The sequence below is a fragment of the Lactuca serriola genome, chromosome 5, assembly GCF_051521515.1.
Source record: "Lactuca serriola cultivar US96UC23 chromosome 5, Lser_US96UC23_V15, whole genome shotgun sequence".
NCBI classification, from domain to species: domain Eukaryota; kingdom Viridiplantae; phylum Streptophyta; class Magnoliopsida; order Asterales; family Asteraceae; genus Lactuca; species Lactuca serriola.
In genome coordinates, this window is record NC_136412.1 from 18,365,565 (window position 1) to 18,371,344 (window position 5,780).

At 34.0% G+C, this 5,780-nt stretch overlaps 1 long non-coding RNA gene across 3 annotated transcripts; it reads right to left on the reverse strand.

Annotated features, from left to right (window-relative positions):
- Window positions 1-1,001: 1,001 nt before the first annotated feature.
- On the reverse strand, window positions 1,002-2,544 carry LOC145052093 (uncharacterized). Of its 3 annotated transcripts, none has more exons than XR_013683971.1 (3): window positions 2,074-2,544; window positions 1,214-1,918; window positions 1,002-1,121 (listed from the first exon to the last, which is right to left on the reverse strand). It is a non-coding gene; the product is annotated as an uncharacterized LOC145052093 (long non-coding RNA). The 3 variants fall into 3 exon arrangements; XR_013683970.1 differs by having other exon boundaries at window positions 1,206-1,918; XR_013683969.1 differs by having other exon boundaries at window positions 1,002-1,918.
- Between the last annotated feature and the right edge of the window lie 3,236 nt (window positions 2,545-5,780).

Genomic DNA, 5,780 nt, shown 5'->3' on the forward strand with positions numbered 1-5,780 from the left:
GAGCCACAATGACCAAGCCCGACCATGAATGTCCCGGGGTAGTGAGCACGACTCGTTTTCATGGCCAGGTATACCACGATGGCCCTTGTCGTTGGTATACCATTCGGTCTAAATGTAGCTATCTACCACTTTGAGAATTCACCCAAACGTCACTCTACTTTCATTTTTTTCCTATCAAAGCATTCTACTTTATAAAATCTATCCAAATATAGCATTTTGAATATTTAAATCATTTCTTAAAAATTTGGAAAATAATCAACAAATTTATTTATATTAACTTTTAACAGAAATAACTGTATATCATAAAAGGTCATTTAGGACATTAGCAGCAAGAAAATTATACAAAATTACTTGCAAAGGCAGGAAGGAGGGCAACAATAGGAAATGATCCAAATGTAGGTAAAAACTAAATGGAATTATTAAATGATTAACATTAATCAACTCATTGATTTATTTTCTATACCATTATACTTCTATTCCTTCGTGTTAAGAGTTTTATATTTTGAAATTTTACCTAATTATAGTAATATAATCCAAATACAAATCACTTTTCACCGATATAATTGGGTAAATTTTCTAAAATAGAATATAATAAGAAGAAAAACTGAAAAGTGCGATGCCAAAAGCAATGATTCATTTTCAAACCAATAAAAAGGAATCGCTCTAGAATGTAATTATCTATGCAAATAATTACCATAACAATTGTTTGTATCTTTAAACCTTTTTTTTTTTTTTTGAGATTTTAAACATGAAGATGTGGAGTTATACTTGAATCAGTTTCAAAAATTGCAACAGGCAGTCCATTCACTTATAAGTTCTCATGTTGTCATCAATACAAAAGTACGAAAACCATTTAGTATATAAAACTATAGCAACATCTTCTACACCCAAGTGGAATTTACCTTTAATGTGAAGAAAGTTATTTAGAATCTACACCGATTTTAACATTTGTGTTTGATAATATGGTTTCAAGAGTTATCTTAAAAAAGGGTAAATCAAAATGTTAAAATCTTTAATCTATAAAGATTAAGAAGTAGTAGCTCCACAAACTACTCCCCGAATTAATGGAGAGGCGAAGTAAACAGGATTTGTAAGTTGAACACTGAAGTTTCAAATATCCTCTAAAAAAACAAAATCAGAAGCAATGTTACCACCCGGCTTTGTAAATTTTAACTTTAAGCAGAAAAAAGAAAAAAAAAAAAAACCTTTGTACTTGATAAAAGGACTTGATTTTAAATAGTAACATGCTTCACTTCAACTTCTTGTAGCTCTTATTAGTTCTTGATTTCAGCCACTTTAATGAATAATGATCCTTATGGTCCAAATTTCACTACTATAAGAAATTAAGAATTAGAAAATGCCCCTGTCACCTCCTACACCACCAAAATGGTATATCAATAACAAAAATAGTCATGTTCAAATCGGAACCCATATAATATATAGGGGGAAATAATAAAATAACATTAATCAAATGGTTCAATTTTTTCAATATTATTCTCCATTCTGTTGTTTAGATCAAGATATTAGTTTTTAACATGTTGGGTTTTTCCATATTAACATTGTCATCATATCCATTACTGTGGATCTGGTCAAGCTTTACCCCCTCATAAACGTATTTGCCACTTCATCGAATTTTTGCAAGAAAAAGAAAGAAATAACGATTTAATCTCCAAGTTTTATTAAAAAACCTAAACAGTTGGACCAAACCTCCTGTCTGTCTGACATCAAGATAAATCATCAGTAAATCAAGAAACAAATATATGGTTTAGTGCTTGTTTCCCTACAAAACCAGGTATATTATTAAACATGTGAAAGTCATAAAAAAAGTCAAGGGAGAAACCTGATCAAAGTTGAAAGTTCAAAACTGGATATCCAAATCTGAACTGCAAAGGTTTATAATGGAGAAGAGCATATAAACCTGGTCACAATGAGCTGATATCAAGAAACATCTTTGTGAAATGTCTAAAAAAATTAACATACACGCTTTTAACCATTTGGATTTCACATATATCTGGGTTTTTCCTTTCCAAGCACCAATCAACTGAAACATGAGCTAATATAAGTTATTTTTACCTCAAATAACGAGAGGCATACCGTCATGGTGGTGGCTGTCCGGTGGTGGTGAGTTGTTTGAGGTGGCGGAGAAGTCGATGGAGGTGGTAAGGAAGGGTAGTGTCAAGTGGCAGCAGTTCTGGGGACTGGGGTTAGGGTTTTGTAGGTGCGATGGAGGGAGCGGAGGTTGTTTGAATAGTATGAGTTGGCGTCGACCGGCGATGGTGGCAACGAGGATGGTGGTGACGGTGGGTTGAAGGCTGGTGGTGGATGGTTACCGGATTTGGAGAGAGATAAAGAGAGGTGTTTAATTTGATTGAAACAAACAAACGTTGTGAGTTACTTTTCAAATATCAACCCAATCCATAGAGTATTATTTCAAACCCATATGGCCATGCCAGGTGATCGCCGTTCTGTTTGAAATCATGAAACCGGTCATCGGTTTTGGTTTTTCGATTTATATTTTTCTTTACAGTTTGGTTTGTGGTTTTGAAAATTTTAAACCGTATAAAAATCGGATCGAACCTTAGAGTTTATATATATATATATATATATATATATATATATATATATATATATATATATATATATATATATATATATATAAAATTGTATTTCGTTGTATTAAATAATAGTTTTTTATATAGAGAATTATAGATATTAGATAATAAAATTATAACCCACAATATTTAACTACTAGAATTCAGCTCAATCTTAATTTGTAACTTGGTAAATGACTAAATGGAGCCCAAATGCCCAATTGAGAAAGTAACGTCCAAGTCCAGACGAGTGAATCAGTGAACAACGAATTGACGAAACCTAATCGCAAGATGCAAACACGAATTGAAACCGTTGTTTCTACTTTCTATTTTCGTTCTTCAGTCTTCACTGTCGTAAGTCTTAGACGCACTCACTCACCCTTAGACAATCCGAATACACCTCACCGTTCGCTGCCTTCGCCTACAGCAGCTCCTCCTTCGTCTGTAATAACACCGCCTCCACCTGCAACAGCTCCTCTTCCAGCTTACAGCTTCGTTGCTCATTCTTTGTTAAGGTATGTTATGTTCTGACACCATCAATAATTCATTTGGATATCAAAGTTGTAGGTTCTATGTGTTTAGATTCTAATTCATACTCAATATTATGGTTCTGTGCATTTTTATTAATTGAAATAGTTAACAACTTAACATCAAAGATTCACAGTTTTAGGGAGTTATTAATTCGTTTTTGTTGGTTAGAATGGTTAACATAATTTTTTGTTGCACTTTTTTTTGAGATATTTTTCAATGATTCATCAATTCTGTTTTATTGTATTTGAATCAAGTCACTGAACTGTTAATCTTTGGTTCTGTTTGATCTGATTTCCTGTTTGCTGCATTTTCACTTGTTTTGTTGACAGTTTTTTTGACAATTTTTATACTATTTTGACAGCTTCAATATTGCAGTATTTTTAACAATATTTGGCACATTTTTTGTTGTTGTAACAATATTATAATTTTTTTTAACAATCTAATGGACTCGACTAAAATGGGCCTAACAAGCCCAAACCGTGAAAGCAAACCGGAACAAAACTGTTAGTAACGGTTTGGTTTTGTTTGGATTTAATTTTTAAACGGTTCGGCTTTAGTTTTCGCTTGAAAAAAATCGTAACTAACGGTTTGGCTTCAGTTTGAACTAAAAACCGAAAAGTCTGCATCGTGAACACCCCTATACCAGAGTACTTCTTAGTTATAAACCCATACCATCGATTCTGTTTTGCTAATTTGATGCTAAGAACAATATACTAAATGTTAGATAGGATAACGATGATTTGACAATTTTAAATAGTAAGAGTTATTATTCAGATTTAGATAGTATATACAACATAATAATAATAATAATAAAAGGAAATTGAGTAATCTAATCCTTATAAACAACATTTTTATAAAAAATAGAGTAAATTACTAAAATCGTTCCTATGGTTTAGTCAAAATTGCGTGTTCGGTCCCTAACCTTTTTTTGCACTCAGATCGTCCATGTGGTTTGATTTTGTTGCATTGTTCGTCCCTATGGTTTGGTCAAAATTGCACATTTGGTCGCTAACTTTATATATGCAAGAGACGAAAAATACAACAAAATCAAACCTCAAGGACGATTCGAGTGCAAAATAAATGTTAGGTACCAAACGTGCAATTTTGACCAAACCATAGGGACGATTTCAGTAATTTACTCTAAAAAATAACCAACAGTTTGTTTTTTTAGAAAAATGACCACTTGATCCGAAATATCATATTTCGGAGCACGATGTTTGTTCCGAAGGTATGCTCCGGAATACGATATTCCAGAGTATTTATGATATTGTTCCGTAGTGGTTGCCGGTTGGTGGGGATGAGGACCGGAATCTGACACTTCGTACCTTCCGATCTGGAAAAGTGTATTTCGGACTGACGTCCGGAACGACCGTCCTTGTAACACCCATAAAATTTAAACAAAATTTTAACTTTTCAAAACATTTAAAATCCAAGAGTTATGACAAATCTTCGTTTTCAAAATAGTCTTTATCAGAGTTTCCCAAAAATCTAAAAAAAATGTGAGGAGCTGTACGATCACGCCTTTGCCTTGTCGCGATCCCCTGATGTACCTGAAACAATAAACTGAAACTGTAAGCCCGAAAGCTTAGTGAGTTCCCCCAAAATACCCATACTCACACAATACAAATATACCCATAAACTACATACTATGGGTCCAATCAACCATCGGGTTGGAATACCCTAGGCCCTCAACCTTTCAGTTGGAATGCCAACATACTATGGGTCCAATCATCCTCGGGATGGAATACCCCATGCCCACAACCAACAGGTTGGAATGCCCACATACTATGAGTCCAGTCATCCTCGGGATGGAATACTCCAGGCCCACAACTAACAGGTTGGAATGCCCAGATCTGTTGGCTTTTGCACAAAGCAGATAAGCCTCAACCAATAAACAAACATGTGCACATATAACAGATCATCACATAACAATCTATAGACAACAAACTGATCTACCGGATCATACCACATAACATATAATATTATCCTACCCTCTAGGATATCTAACTAACCGATCATACTAGCATAACATAACCAATAACAATTTGAGGGGTCGGCCTTGGTGCCTTAGACCCTTGAATATAGTGAGGAAAACTCACCTGACTAGTAGTGCCGAAATGTTGAACTTCTAACCGCTGCCTCACGGGAAATCCCGAACTGACACACATAATAAATACTAGGTTATTACCCGACATTACTGTTGGATTAATGTCTAAGTCCATAACTATATTTGGTATGTACTTGACCCGACCCGGCATGGTCCATTTGGGTTGCACTTCACCGACACAATTTATATGGATAATCTTTTGAGAATAGTATGTTTATGATTAATATTAATATATTATAAGTTCTAATATATTAATATGGAATCATATTATTTAATTAGTATTGATCAAGAATTAATTTATAATTAATTAAGTGATCAAAAGGAACTAATTAAATATGGACTCTTATATATATGGAATGGGCCAAGTTCATTTAGGTTGGGCTAAGCTTTCATGGATAGTCCATGGAGTGTTTAACCCATGGATCCTAGGAAATGAAAGGTCATGGGTATTAGGGTTTAACCCTAATCCTCCATACTATATAAAGATGTCTTTGGTTGGTGAAATTGGCACTAGTATGGATACACTAAAGAAGGGCTAGCCAATTTCACTA